This window comes from Molossus molossus, unplaced genomic scaffold (assembly GCF_014108415.1).
Source record: "Molossus molossus isolate mMolMol1 unplaced genomic scaffold, mMolMol1.p scaffold_m16_p_11, whole genome shotgun sequence".
Taxonomy (NCBI): Eukaryota; Metazoa; Chordata; class Mammalia; order Chiroptera; family Molossidae; genus Molossus; species Molossus molossus.
The window spans coordinates 20108932-20124468 of record NW_023425346.1 but is presented as its reverse complement, the minus strand read 5'-3'; the positions used below and the strand labels follow the sequence as shown (position 1 = coordinate 20124468).

General features: G+C 50.0%; 1 long non-coding RNA gene across 2 annotated transcripts; it reads right to left on the bottom strand.

Annotated features, from left to right (window-relative positions):
- Nucleotides 1-5719: 5719 nt before the first annotated feature.
- On the bottom strand, nucleotides 5720-14355 carry LOC118625825. 2 transcript variants are annotated; one of them, XR_004958730.1, is made up of 3 exons: nucleotides 14079-14355; nucleotides 9185-10037; nucleotides 5720-7363 (listed from the first exon to the last, which is right to left on the bottom strand). It is a non-coding gene; the product is annotated as an uncharacterized LOC118625825 (long non-coding RNA). The 2 variants fall into 2 exon arrangements; XR_004958729.1 differs by having other exon boundaries at nucleotides 9185-9297.
- Between the last annotated feature and the right edge of the window lie 1182 nt (nucleotides 14356-15537).

Genomic DNA, 15537 nt, shown 5'->3' with positions numbered 1-15537 from the left:
TTACACACACACACACACACACACACACACACACACACTTGACTAAATTGTGTAGGAGTGAGTGAGCATGAGAGCGAGAGGGAGAGCAAGACATTTTCCACCTTAGTAAATGTCATCAAGGCCAAGCTCAGCCTCCGCAGTCAGGGCCCCCGGAGTTGCATTTCTGCTGTGTCACCTTAGGCAAGTTCCTTCACCTATTTAAAGGTCACTTTCAACTACACACCTACCTCACTCAGCATGCCGTTCTAAAATTTTAATTAGGTAATCTACAGAAAACATTTGGGACACTGCCTGGCCAGTGGCGAGCCCCCAAGTGGTCTTAATGTTATTAACATAGTAAAATCTTTGACATTTGCTCTTTTTCACGGGGCCCTGAGAACACCTCTTTTATATTTCAAGGCACAGCGTTGGTTCTCAAACTTGGCTTTTAAGAGTTTTAAGAAATACAGATGCCTGGGTCTTACTCCTGCAGATTCTGCTTCAACTGGTCTGGGGTGCACTCGGGGCACAGCTCCCGTTGCACAGAGCTCCTGGGGATCCTGTAGGCAGCAAAGCTTGACAAGCACTGATCTGCGGAACTGAACCTATAACCAGAGACCACGCAGGGCCAAGGGCCTTCACGCAGCCAAGCTTACAGCCACTGCATCCCCTTCTCCTCCGGCGGCACTGAGATCTCCCTGAGAAAGAACCTACAGCTGTGGACCCTGTTCTCAGCAATCTCAAGTTTCTCACTAAGACAATGAGAAGGCAAGAGATTAAGTTCAAGTTGAATTAATTCCAGACCTTACCCTGGCAGCTGATTTTTTTTTTTTTAAACCAAAATCCTTTACCATTTTCTCCTTTAAAAAAATTAAATTAAAAAACTCCCACTGGTCACTACTTTGTTTGCAATATAGAAAAAAAGGCTTTCATTTGTGTCTATCAAAGTTGTTTCTACCTGTCAACCAGGACTTGAATCTGGCTACATTTCAACAAGACACAAGAGAATCAGAGGAAGCTGTATTTGGTACCAGACTTTCTATGTAAGGCTGGGCAGGGCAGAGGGGATCGGGCATGTGACTGCCTTTTTCAGCTTATTTCACAAAAGACAGGGAAGGGGGTGCACCTTGGAGGGTCCCTGTGAGTCACTACTCGGAGCCTGCCCTTCCGCAGCCTGGTCTTTCAGGATCCCACAGCGTCTGGCCAGGCTGCTGCAGCTGCTCACGTGCCCGTTTGGGGAAGTGAGGCCTGGGAAGGCAGCGATGCAGGGCCAGTTTGCAGTGCATCAACGGAATTTTGCCCTGGGAGCCAGCCTTCCTCCTCTCAGAGGACTAGTCAGCCCGGCAAGTCCCTTCACAACCAGCCTTTCCAAAGAGGAACGCCTGGGGGTTGGCTCCAGCCCCTCAGCTTCCTCTTTCTCCCATCATTCCCCTGCAAGGCTGGCCCCAGGTCCCCGATCCCAGCAGCTCCCAAGTCCACGGTGGTGGGAGTGTTGAGGGTGAGAGGAACTGGGACTAGTGGCCTGCAGCCAGCAGAAAGCTCATTTCGATGAACTCAATAACTTTCCAAGAGTTTCATCTGGGGAAGGCCCAGTGGTTAGAGATTCCCATCAGGGCAGGTGTTCACGCAGGGCCACAGCAAGTCATAGAAGAGATTCTGGAACCAGACGGAGGTTAACCAGATGTTCTCAACGGCCCTGTCCCCACATCGATATACTTCTATGAATCCATAAGTTGGTTTCAGTTGTCCAGGACATTAGTAAGTCTGAGAAACTGTTTTTTTATTGTTTTAAATGTGTAAATATGAAACATTTTGATCATGCCAAGTAGGGAAAATAATAAACTATCCCTGGCTGGTTTGGCTCAGCAGTTGGAGTATCAGCCATTGACCAAAGAGTCGTAGGTTCGATTCCGGTCAAGGGCATGCACCTCAGTTGCAATTTGATCCCTGGCTGCTCTGATCAGAGTCATGCAGGAGGCATCTGATCAATGTGTCTCTCTCATATCAATGTTTCTCTCTCTCTCTCTCTCTCTCCCTCTCCCTCCCTCCCTCCCTCCTTCCCTCCCTCCTTCCCTTCTTCCCTCCCACTCTATCTGAAAATCAATGGAAAAATATCCTCGGGTGAGGATTAAAAAAAAAAAGAAAAGAATAAACTAGACCTTTATAAGCCCATCACCAACATTAAACATATTTTACCAGATTCACTTCAGACCTCTCTCCCTCTTTCTCTCTCCTTTTAAAGAAATAAAAACATCCAGTACAGTTTCATTTCTTCATCCTTTTCTCCTCCTTTCCTAAAAGGAACCATTAGTCTGAAATTGGCCTATATCATTCTCATGCATGTGTTTGTTTTTTGATAAATATGAATGTACTGATAAAAATGATACTGTTAACACGTTCATATAAATTGCATCTATGAGTTGTATATGTTTATGTAACACACATCTATCCTTTAACAGCTTGTTTTTTCACTCAACATTGCTTTAGAATTTGTACATGTTAATAAAAAGTTGATTTAGTACATTTATTTTACCTGCCGCATAGAAGAGAATTGAGTTCCATTAACATGGGTCATAACCAAACTTGTGGTCTATGTAATCAGCATTCTTTTATGTATATATGTACATATATATGTGTGTGTGCATGTATGCGTGTATATACATGTATATGTATATATGCAAACACAAATCTGTACACCTATAAGATTGTCTCTCCAGGCAGAATTGACATTTCACAGCAGAGCACATGTTTGACTTGGATTGTTATCGCCAGAGTGTCCTCCAAAGGGACTGTATCGATTTGCACTGCCACCAGAGTCCCTTATGGTGACATCTCACCATCCCTGTTGTCACCAGACAATTAATTTTTGCTAATCTGGTAGATGTGGAAGGTATTTCATAGTTTCAATTTGCATTTCCCTAATCATGGGGAACCAGTTATAGTTTTTGAGGCCAAGAATAGTCTAATCCCTCCCTTCCCACACACACTTGGTGGAGGCAGGGGGACGTGTGGGGGCTGGAGATGAGCCCAGATGGTGAGGTTCCCACCCAGGACTGAGCAGGGATTTCTCACTTCAGGGTCCAGTACACATGAGCATCAGAACAGAAGGCAGAATTCCAAAAGGACAGGCCAAGGAGTAGCTAGGAAAAGGGACCAGAGAAGGGACAGAGTCAGAGTCAGAGAGGCAGACAACAAAACACGTTGGAGTTGATATGAAAGGGTCCAAGTCACTTCCTGAGAACAAGGGCAGGTGTTTGCAGCTGGCAGCTGGAGAGAGAGCAAGACTGGGGTGGGGACAGCTGAACAGAAAGGAAAGGGGAGCAATGTGCACCCAGGCCCAGTAGCCCAGCCTGCCACCATCACGCCCTGGGCCGCCAGTGGTCTCCGCTGCAAGCCCAGAGAGTCCTGATTTCCTCTGTGCACGTCCTTCTACATGAAACCTCCCGGGTCAGGCCGTAGAGTGTGGGCCACACTGGAGTTTGAGGGTTTGGTGTTTTCACTTGTTTGGAACAAACAACAACGAAAGCACTGCGATGGGTAAGTGACTTATTTTTGGCAAACTATTTCTCCTTCTAGTGGCTTCTTTTCAAAACAGGTTTTGGAAACATTTAACAGTCCTTCCCACAGCACTGCTTCTCAGGGAAGTTAAACGAAGCCAGATTGACAGACTGACTTCAAGGCATGTGTGCCAAAATGTGTCTCCTATATTGAAGACGCTGGAGCTTTCTGGGAATAACTCATTTCCTTGGGGGCACTGGAGGGTGTGGGAATCCCATATATCTCCATGTTCTGTAACCAGGCAAAACTCGGAGGAGCAGTCATCTATCAACAAACGTGACAGATATGATTCTTCTTAATGGGGACAGGAAACCACTCTAACCTCAATGGGTCCACAGTTTCAAAGCCAACTTTCCCTTCGGCTCGCTTTTCTTCAAGTACGGCCAAACGCGGGGACCGCGGCCAAGGAAGCGTCCAGAGGGACAGGCAGAGGGTAGTGTGTCGTGGCTGCCCCGTGGCATCTCAGGGCTGAGAAACCAGAACCCTAATACCTCCTCTCCCTTATTTGACACTGTGGGAGCGTAAAGTCGGATGAAGTCCTCGATCCAAAATGAATAGGATTGAACAAAACGCTGGAAACACCAAGTGTCTGGAATGATTCTGTAAACTGGAGATGAGCAAGGGTCAGTCCTCACTATTCTGACCTATTTAAGGTCAAATATGACTAAAATACACTATATTTCTGATAACTTGTGAATAACAAGGCCATGCAATATTGGTCACTTCTAATATCTCTTGGCCTTGAAATCTACCATAGAATATCTACATCTTCGAAGTAAATTTTAGAGCCCAGTTACTCACACATTTAACACACATACACAAGATAGCGCTGTATTTACATAAGAACACAAGCCCGGTCAGTGTGGCTCAGTGGCTGAGCGTCGACCCATGCACCAAGAGGTCACCGTTTCAATTCCCAGTCAGGGCACATGCCCAGGTTGTGGGCCCGGTCCCCAGTGCGGGGCATGCAGGAGGCAGTCAGTTGATGTTCTCTCTCATTGATGTTCCTATCTCTCTCTCCCTCTTTCTTTCTCTCTCTCTAAAAAATTAATAAGGAAAAAGAAAAAAGAACATGAGGCATGCCCTCTGGGATACCCAAATGCCACAGAGCCATTCCATCCGAGACTCTCGGCTGAGCACCTGCTGGATAGGAGTTGACGGGAAGAGGCCATGACTAAGCTGGAGTCAGCAAGTAAGCAGTTGACCAGCCGTCACAGATGGTTCTAAGAGAAGAACTCCTGACAGAGGTGTGGGCAATTGGAGGGAACAGACCGAGAATGTCGAGGCACCCAGGGACCAACCACCAGTAGGAAACCATAACCATATGAAAGGCCGAAGGGAAGGAAGAAATAGTGTTACTAGAGCCCGGTAGGACCTGGAAACTTGAAGGATGGCTGCCCAGTGGGAACTGTAGCGATGGAAGGATGCAGCCACTGCCTGAGACTTAGAACAGAGAAATAAGCCAACCTCTTTCCGCCCTTGGATCTCTTATTGTGTTCTCCTATTTGCTAAACCAACTGGAAGCCAGCTGGTAAGGAACCTGGGTGATGCAGCCCTCAGGAGCCAGCCACTCTGGGCACAGAGTGGGGCAGAGAAGAGAGGAGACCAGCTCAGGGGCTGGGGGAGGCGGGGTGCCAGTGGAGAACAGCTCAGTGGCTCTCCTTCCATCCCATGGTGTCTCCTTTGAAACAACTGCATCCCTCAGTCAGAAGGCACCTGCAGAAAACTCAGCACAAATCCTCTCTTGATTTCTGTTTTTTTAATTCTCACCTGAGGACATTCTTCCATTTATTTTTGGATAGAGTGGGAGAGGGAGAAAGAAGGAGGAAAAAGAGAGAGAGAGAGAGACGTGAAAGAGACACATCAACTGGTTGCCTCCCACATGACCCTGACCAGGGCCGGGGACGAACCTCAACTGAGGTACATGCCCTTGACCGGAATCGAACCTACGACTCTTTGGTCCACGGGCTGACAATCTAAATGAAGAGCCAAACCAGCCAGGGCCTCTCTTGATTTCTTGATCAAACAATTCACAAATCCTGATCTTGGGTCACTCTCCACATTTCTTAGCATCAAGACAGTCCAATTCAGAGTCATTTAACTAAGCAGCTAACCAAACAGGAATTTCTCTCATGATTTGAATATGGTCATAGCCAGTTATGTGGGTAAAGATCCATACTAGGCTCATATAACAAATTCTACTTCTTCAAACTAACGTATTACTGGTTTTCAGCAGAGAGACAAGCTCACTATACATTCTCTATAGAAACAGCCTCAGGCAAGCCCCAGGCAGGAGAGCCCGGTTACCAGTGACTAGGATAATGGCAGCACTTACTTAGCCCTTACCACGTGCCATGCACTGGTCTACAGGTTTGGGGCATATGCTGGGGAGTCCCGTTTGCCAAGGCACAGGATCAGGGGGGTAGGAGAGAAGTAGGGGACCATTCCTGCTCCCCCTCCTGTTCTGGTAGGAGCTGCGTGCTTCTTCTCATGCTCACAGCTCTTGCCTAGGGGCCCTTCTGCCAGGCTCCAGTTCTTGGGTTTGAGGAAACACCTCTCTGCTTGCCCTTCTGGGCCCAGAGTGCTAACTGCTTCCCCTGGGTGCTTCTCCAGCCCTTGTTTGTCCTCCACCCCACCCAGGACTCTATCAATTGTGTATTTGTTCAAGTCTCCTTCCTTATCCCTTTGAATGCTCCATCTACCTCCCAGTGGGTCCTGGCTGGTACTCTGTATGTGAACCCACTAATGATGCTGCAGCTCCCAGACTGAGAGGGTCCCCTTCACAAGGGCACTGTGGGAACTAGTACTGGCAGGGAGGGTCCAGCCTTTTCTTGAGACATAGAAACCTAGAATCGGCATCTGTCCTCAACAAAGACAGTTTGATTTCATCTACCTGCTTCCTCCTTTCATGAGGAGTAAGTCAAGCAGTTTATAGTGAACCCAGACACCGCTTGAGAAATCAGTTGCTATCTTGAGAAAGTCCTTGACATTCGGAGAAAAACACTAGCTTTGGCAGCAGCCTTCTGATCATTCAGACCCCCGCTCTGCCACCTATCTGCCAACCGATACAGAGCAATCACCTCTCTGGTTCGCAACGTCTTAGTCTAGTAAATGAGATCACAAATATCTACTTTACAGGATTATTGAAAGGTAACAAACGTTAAATATCTGGTACAGAATATTCCTTTGATGAATCTAAATTCTCTTCTCCTTTACTTTAAGGATTCTACTGTTTTGTCTTGGATTTTGTCCTAACTTCATGGCATTTGGGCCTGAGAATCGTTCTCCTATCTCCCTCCTTCACATGAGGAGTTCACTTTACCTCCCATCTGGAATCCATAGTCCCAGAGGATTTACTCCTGGACTGGGTGGGAGGCTGGCTTTCTTGATGAGACCTGAAATTCTGGGTACAGGCAATTTTCCCTCTGATGTAATGCTGCTTGCATGCACACATGTGAACACACACACACACACACACGTGTGTACATGGGCATATACACTGAAATCCGATCCAGAACAAGCTCATTCCCACTTATGAGTCATGCTTCCATTCAGATACTATTAATTGGTCCCTGGAGAGCATTACAGGGGATAAAATGGCAGGGATAACAAATGGGGAATGAGAGTTAGAACTTCTTTGTAAATACTGGTCACTCAGGGCTCAGGGAGCTCATGTCGGGCTTGGTTAGTATAGTAGTATTTCTTCTAAGGCAATTCCGGGTCGAGCTCAGCCCTTTGTGGCAAGTGCAGGAGCGTTTCCAGTTAGTTCAGTCATGACTGTAGGAGGGAAAGAGTTCATGATTCCTTCCTCTTCTGGTGCTTATACCTGAAATGACAAGGCCCACAAACTCCGATTTGGACTTATCCAACAAGCCGTTAGCAGCCTGTATAAGGCAGGAATAGATTTCAAGCGGTGGTTCTCAAACTTCCATGTGTACTGGAGTCACATGCCCAGAAGAATCATAATCACATGTCCTAGTCAATGATGTCACAATCACCCTTGAATTCTTAAGAAGTTCCCCCAATGATTCTGATGAATACAAAACACTGACAACAAATGATATGAAGGGACTGGAAGAGCTTGTCACATCCCCTCAGGCCACCTGCCAAATGATTTAGGGGAGGCAGACCCCATCACTGGTGAACACAAGCATGCAAGACGAGGTGCTTAAGAAATAACAGCAAGGATGACCCCAAAGGCACTTCTATCTGGCTTTCAAAAGGGGCTTCTCTCTGATTTATTTTTTGCAAAAGAGCCACTAGACACATACAGTACAAACTTCCCACACATAAAATTGCTGGTGGACAACTGAAGTACATCGCTGGGGAAGGGGGGAGGGGTGGCGATATAGATAACAAAGTGGCTCCATTAGGAGAGCAAGGGGGAGTATTCTGGGTGGAGCAGAGGATGCTGCGTGGACAAGCACAGATGTCAGAGCTGAGCTGGCCGGCTCCAGACTGCAGAAATTCTCATCCCACCTTCGCCGGACGGCGTCGCCTCCATCGCCAGCCGTGCACTTGCAGCGAGGTAGCCACAAGCCACAGGCAGCCTCCGAGCCCTTGAACCGTGGCACGGTTAGACTGAGAGGTGACGAAAGTATAAAACACATACCAGAGTTTGAAGATTTATCATTTCAAGAAAGAATGTAAACATAAAATTAAAGTGCCTATTATTAAAACTACTTTCACCTATTTCTTTTCCATGACTAATGTCACATTTTGGCTTATATATATATGGTCCACACCTTTGGCTCCCATTGTGGTTCTAGCGGACAGTGCTAACCTATACTATTATTTACCTGATTTTTTTCTTTCCATTTGACTCACCTTTGTCACTGAAATAAACTCAACCTTCTCCCAGGCAATAATGACAGTGAAATCACAAGTCTGATATGCCAGTTAAAGTTTTTCTAACAAGCATTAAGATAAATACATAAAGTAGCTTGTCCACACACTACCTAAATTCAGCTTGTGTTTTGCCAGTTGTACAAAATCACATTTTGGGAAACACGAATCCAGTTCGAACCCTTTGACACCCACAGAGAGAGAAAATGACCGGTCCACAGTCACTAATGCGATCCAAGGCAGAGGCAGCCCAGTGCTGTTCAGTAAGCTCTGCAGGTGGTGGGATTGGGGTAACTCAGGACACCCACACAAACAAGCTCCCACATCACGCAAGGCCTGAGCTGGAGACTGCATGACCATCAGCACGGAGGGAGTGGCATCTGGTCACGCTCTCTGGGTTTCGCTCTGCCCTGGCATTTTGCAGTCACTTTCTTTTCTTAAAGAGCCAGTACGAAATGCAGCTTGTGCCTTTGCGTAATTGTGGAGGCTGGCGGTGCCCTTCAACAACCCCTAACAACCCAGCTGACTGCCAGCCACCCCGAGCCTCTCTCTTCACCCCTCTACCCACCACCCCTTTTCCCAGGTGGTAGTTGCCACTGCCCACAATCCCAGGCCCCTCTGGGTTACAGCCTGGCTCTAACTGCCCTTCTCCCAGCTGCCCTGTCTGACCTCAGAGGAGGATCAAGGGACAGCAGCCCTTCTGGGGGTCACTTGCAAGCCCATTGCCTTGGCAAGAGGTAGGGACGCCCCGTGACGTGGAGGAGCCAGCGCACCTGCTCTTGTCCTAACGTTTATATCTCACCTTCAGCCAAAGGCAGTTAGTCATTCTGGTGAGGGTCCAGCCTGTGGGTCCAGCCTGTGGGTCTGAGAGTCCTGCCGTTTCTATCCAGAATCCTTCAGCTGGTAACGTTCCTCCTGAGGAGGAGATTTTGGATGAGTTCCGGCAGCCAATACTCAACTCAGGCCCAAAGTAAGGGGACTCTGGCTTCACCTCAGAGGAGCCTTCTAGAACATTCTGGGCCCTTTAAACAGGCCACACAGGAGATCCAAAAGGACGTCCTCACAGACATCAGTGTATCGGGGCAGCTTTCCTTCCCTCCGTCGGCAGCCCTCCTCTCGCCCCCCAGCGTCCAGACCCCCGAAGTTCACGTCTGCTCTTGGCTTCCCATCGCACAGCCTGCTCGCATTCCTCTTTCCACCCAACCTGATTTTAGCTGTCAACTTGTGGCCCAGATTTAGAGCTCCCCATGGCCCAGACGACCTGGTCCCAGCCCTAGACGCGGCCTGAGGAGAGCCCAGCCATCAGACCAGACCCTGCCGTCCCCGCAGGACAGGAGGAAGCCCGCACAGGGCTCAGCACGCGCCCCTCTGAAAAGCTGGGTGGCTTGTCACAAGGCCGGCAGGACCGCCCGTCCCTCATCAGACCCACTGAACAGCAAGGGGGGGACCCAGCCTCCGTCTCCTCGTCGTGATGTGTGCACCAGGCTGTTCTGGGCCAAGCAGTCGAAAGGCGGCTGCAGTGAGGGGACACCAGCAGGGAATCCGGCTGCTGGGCGCTGCCACACAAATGCTGAGGATGCTGCTCATCGTTCAGCAATGACTACTCGCCAGGCCCACGCCCAGCAGGGATCAGCTCGTGTCCTCTTCACCGCCGCCTGCGGAAGCACGTTCAGAGAGAGTGAGTAGCTTGCCCACGGTCACAGCTTCGAGGGGGCAGGCCAGCCAGGGTCCATAACCCGCCCCGTGCACTGCCTCTGCCACGCTCCCCGTGAGCAGGGCAGAGGGAGGCAGGCGGCCGGGGGAGGGCTGCCCGTATTCAAAGCAGCTGCCCAGGCTCCCTCAAGGACAAACACGGGGGTGGGGTGTGTGGACTAGCACAATGGACTATTGGCCCAGGTGGCTTCTTCTCATTTGTCCCTCTTATCACCACAGTCCCACACTCAGCAGAGCCCCATCAAGGTCGCCTGCCCCATGCTTGTCCCCAAGGGTCTGTGACAGGCTTTCAGGATCTGTGCGGTTGACAGCTTGAATTTGACAAGATCTGTGCTGAAAACAGAGCCCCATAGCTGACCCCCAGGGGGCCCAGTGATGGATGGGCCTCTCTCCGAGGGCCCCAGGGGGGCTGGCTGGGAGGACTGAGGGCTCCGGGCCTCACTCGAGCTGCCGGGAGGTCAACTGCTGTTCTAATGACTACCCTTTGCCAGCCTCCCACTTGCTGCAAAGCTCAGCCCGGGCCTATTTCTCTCTTTAGCAAACTCCACGCTTCCCAGAGGGTTAGGCACACTCCAGTCCCAGCACTCTCCTTTGTCCCAGCAGGATCACACATTCTCCCCAGGGGCCGGCCTGGATGGAGGCCTGCTGGACAGCAGAGCGGAGACAGCCTCTTGTGTCAGCTCGGTGAGCTCCCATCTGCCTCCCAGACACACACACAGCATCGTGGAAAGTGAGCTGATGGGCTCATCACACACCTGAAGGGGATCAGGAATGCATTCCTTCATTCTTCCTTTCATTCACCCACAGATATTTACTGGGTCCCTACTAAACAGCAGGCCCTGCTGAACTCGGCCACAGCAGCGAGGAAAACAGACATTGTCCCCGTCCCCAGGGGCAGACCAGTTGGCAGGGGTTTTAGATACAAGGGTCCCGGGAAGCAGTAAGCACTGCAGGACTGTTGGAGGCCTTGAGCCTGAATACAAAGAATGAGAGAGGAGACAGGGCAACATTCCCTCCAGCAGCCCTGTCTGGGATTCTGTGCCTTCTCAGGGCATTTGCTACACCATGAATCTCCAGACCCGAGGTTCTCAAAACCGGCTGTGCCTCAGAGTCGTGCTGAGAGCATCTTCACGCACAGATTCCTGCACACCTGCTCCTAGTGACTCTGCCTCTGTAGGTCTCAGGTGGGGGCTAGGTATGGGTATTTGTAAAAGCTGTTCTAGGTGATTCTAAGGCAAATCCACATTTGAGAAACCCTACCCATAATTGTGAGTTCCTTATTTATTTCATACCTGTAGGCCCTAGATCAGTGGGGGGATAAATAGGGGAATGAATGGATTCATAAATCAATAAATGAGTGAACGAAAGCATGTTTGTTCAGAAGCTTGGCTGTGGTCAGCAGTAGAGGCCCAGACCTGGAGGCCAGGGGAATCGGTGTGGCTTGGAATCTGAGTGAGTTAGTACCACAGCGTGTGCAGGATGGGGCAGGATGGGGGCAGCATGGGAAACCCACGCCAGGCCCTGGACCTAGGCCATCCTGCCAGTGAGATAAGCTCAGAGTATACAGAGTGCCGATGACTCAGGGGGACGCGGAGTCCACAGGCCACAGACACGGTTGTGACATCTCAGCAGCCCATCTGTGCCAGGTAATACAGAAATGGAGGCAGGCAGACAGCGTGGGGTGGTCCTGGACCCTGAAACCCCACTGTCATCATCTGACCATCATCAGTGACTAATTTACACACTCTGGTGAATGTCTGCCACAGGCTAGGCAAGCCGCTAGCCTGAGAAAGCAGGGTCTGAGCCAGCTCTAGCCCAAGGATGCCTGAGGCTGGTGGGAGAAAACAAACATGGAAAGAAGCAGAGGTGATGGGGCAGGAAGCCTGTGGGGATCCTGGCTGAGGGCACAGCCACACACCCAGAGAAGAATGAATCCTAGGGATGCCAAAAGAGAAAGTATCCCTGGGGATGGGGCTCAGATGAAAAGCTATGTGGTAGGATCAAGTTTCCACCACTTACTAGCTGTGCGACCTCAGACAAGTTACTTAGCCTCTCTGAGCATCAGTTTCCTTATACATATACCAGAAATAATAATACTACCTCACAAGATTGTTGTGTTGACAAAATGAGAAATCAAGCGTGAAAACACTAAGCACACAGTAGCTATTTAATAAAAGGTAATAAGGATGGCCATTCACTAAGCCCATTTCATACAAGTCTCATAAATTCAACACAATCTGAGGGAGCTGCTCTTAGGTCCAGCTTTCAGAGGAGGAAACAAACTCAGAGTGAACCTCACACAGCAGATCAGTGGGGAAATCAGAACACGAACCCAGGCCCGTTGCATTCCAGAGGCGCCACTGTAATACCAAACTACATACAAGTACGTTTTTGAAAGGAAAGGCATTTGAATATTATAGCATCTATGATTCTCATAATCAAACATGGCAGTTATTGGAATTTCACACAGGATCAGAAAGATCGAACTGTATTTATCTACTGGACTGTAAATATCTACTGTATTTATCTAGCAGAATGCTAATGACAGCTTTCTCATAGTGAGGACTCTAGGCACCAGGCATTATACACAGCACTCAGAAATCCATACAAAACACTTGCTTCATGAACCAAGTGGGACTTACAGGGATTAAGTGCCCAGCCTGAGGTCATTCGGGAAGAATGGCTGAGCCTCGATTTGAACCCAAAGCTTTGAGTCCTTCTGCCCTTCACCACTCTGCTGTGCTATCGAGTCCCACCAGAGAGCACTCAGCAGAACCTCCAGAAAGCAAGATTTCATAGACACATGAGGTATTTCTCAGGTGACCCCCTCACTGGGGCTGGGATCAGACCTGGGGTCAGGGTAGGGGGAGAAGGAAGAAGCAAAGGGGATACAGAGGCAGAGTCCAGCCCGGGAGAGCTGCTGCCCTCCTTACAGGCACCAAGGAAACCCCCAAAGCCCTGGTTGACTTCTGTCACAGCTGTAGGGACAGGTGGAAGCAGAATTAGGGAGACAGAAAGCTCTAGTTCCACCCCAGGTGTCTGCCTGTCCCCTTCCAGTGGTATTGATCATTTTGCGATGGCCCCATCTGCTTTGGACGGCCTCCCTGGCAACTTCAGTCTCGTCAGTCTTTGTGTTTCCCGGTGAAAGGCTGTTGCAAACCCACCCTGAACTTGGAAGCTCACTGCCGTTGGATGGGTCCCTTCCCTCTGCTCTGCTCTCCCCTCCACCAGTGACGCCTGCCTTCCTGACCCGTGTGGTGGCTCCAGGGAAGAAATGAGGTCATGTAAACATTACACAGAAAGCAGGGTTGTTTGGGTTTGGGATTTTGCTGGTTTTTTCTTGTTTTCAGTCATGACACTTAGCAGTATCGCGTCTTGGTTTTCACTGAGGAATACGAAGGGCAGAGTTCATCAGGTTGCCAAGCACACATCTCACACATGCAGAACTACACAGATGGACAGACTTCTGTCCGGCCCTCCATCGTCACCCAGAGAGAAGGCAGGGAAGGCAGGAGTCAGAGGCAGGAGGCAGCTTTCGTCCCTTTTGCGCAAATATTGGCAGAGCCAGACATTCTCCCAGCCCCAGGGGACCCCCAGGTAAGGTAGACATTCTCCCAGCCCCAGGGGACCCCCAGGTAAGGTAGAGCGAGGGAGGATTTGGCCTCCATTCCTTCTACTGGGCAGCCCCGCTTCTAGGAATTGAGCCTCGTGCAGTCCAGCCTCGGCCTCAGGCTGTCCCGGGGCTTCGCTCGGCCTGTCCAGCTGTTCCAGCTGTTCCCTCGCTCAGTGCGGGCTTCACGCAGAAAGGGCAGAATGTCAGGCCTCCAGTGCTTGTTCCATGTTTCTATAGACTTTTCCCCAACCCCCAAAAGCTGCCATTGCCTTCAGGGCAGAGCAAATACCCTCTCTCCACATTATCTTAGGAAATTCCCCGAATCCATGCCTCTATTTCGACCAAACAAGAAATAAGGTAAGCTTGGTACCTCTCAGACAGACAGTGCGCCGCCCCGGGGGCCAGAGAGCTGTGACCGTTAGACCATGATATTCCAGTTCTTGATACAAGGCCATTCTGTGGAAGGGACGAAGTGAAAATTTTAGTAACTGAAACATTTATCTTTGGCAAAAACAAGCAAATCTGAACTTAGTAGCTTTGTTGCTGGTCTGAGTCCTTTCATCAGAGGTAACCCCTTTGAAGTGGGGAGAAAATGGGAGGCCAGTGAACCCCAGGATGGGGAAAGGAGGCAGAAAGAGGAACCAGGAGGGGTCTACCCTGTCACGCCTGAGGCAGCCTCATTCTGAGAGCTGAACCCCTGGGGCCGGGGAGCTCTATCTCATTCAGGGAGACAGACCCACTGCTGAACGTCTGGGGGCAGGGCGGTCACACCCCCCCCCCCACACACACACACACACACACCCCCCGCCACCATGTACACACAAGGGCAAGAAAGTCCCAGTGTCTGAAAAACAAAAAGTCATAAATAGGGAAGTCTCTGAGCTGAGAAAACCAACAGACACCTGACGGCTTTCCTTACGCAAATCTCCGTTAGCACATCAAAACAAGTGACCAAAGCCAGCACCTCGTGGAGAAGTCGACCTCTGGTTTCTATAGTCGGATGACTCTAGTCAGACTTCAAAAACAGGAAGTGCCAGATGTAATATCAAATGACCCAGACGGTGAAAAGCAAGGCAGAAAACTAAATTGGAAGACAGGAAGTCACAATCACACCACAAACAATACAGATATTTGTCTGAGACGTGCTTGGCCTGCGCCCTATCATGGCCAGAAACCGGAGGAGCCCAGCCAAGACCGAGGTATTTATCCGAGGCAAGGCCACTGGAAATGGGCAAACGGAGAGCCCTCCCGAGAAACCTCATCTCTGCAGTTGAGCAAAACTTCAGAGGTTACATTTCTGGGTTGAAAGTGCAACTTGCTGGCTGAGGGCCAGATACTATTACTAAGCCCTGGGACTTGGATCCCAAAATAAAAGCATGGCCTCTCCCAGACCCCTCCTCGCTCAAGGGAAAAGTAATGGGCATCTATGTGTCCGGCCCCTCTACTTCCCCTCCAGGTAACAGCAGCGCATTCCTGTCCGCCCCGCCTCCCAGCTCCGTCTCCCCTGAGCTGGTTCGAGCCCCACGATGCTGGCGCACTGTGGACCCCTGACCACACTGACTGACCCTCTTTGGACCCATGCACATGAGCCCTGGGCTGCTGCTGGAACGAGTACGAAGGAGCAGCTCTTTGTCCAGTGGAATTACTAATCTGATAAGATAAAATCTTACCGCTGCCAGAAGCCACTAGGTGAGCAGAACCTGCAGGAGAATTAAAGCCAGCACAGTAAAAGGAGAGGGAGTCCTTCTTTCCTCCCTCGGAGGGTCTCTCTCCCTGCAAGGAGGGCCGTGTGGGGCAAGGAGGAGGACACAGGAGGGCAGTTTCTCAGG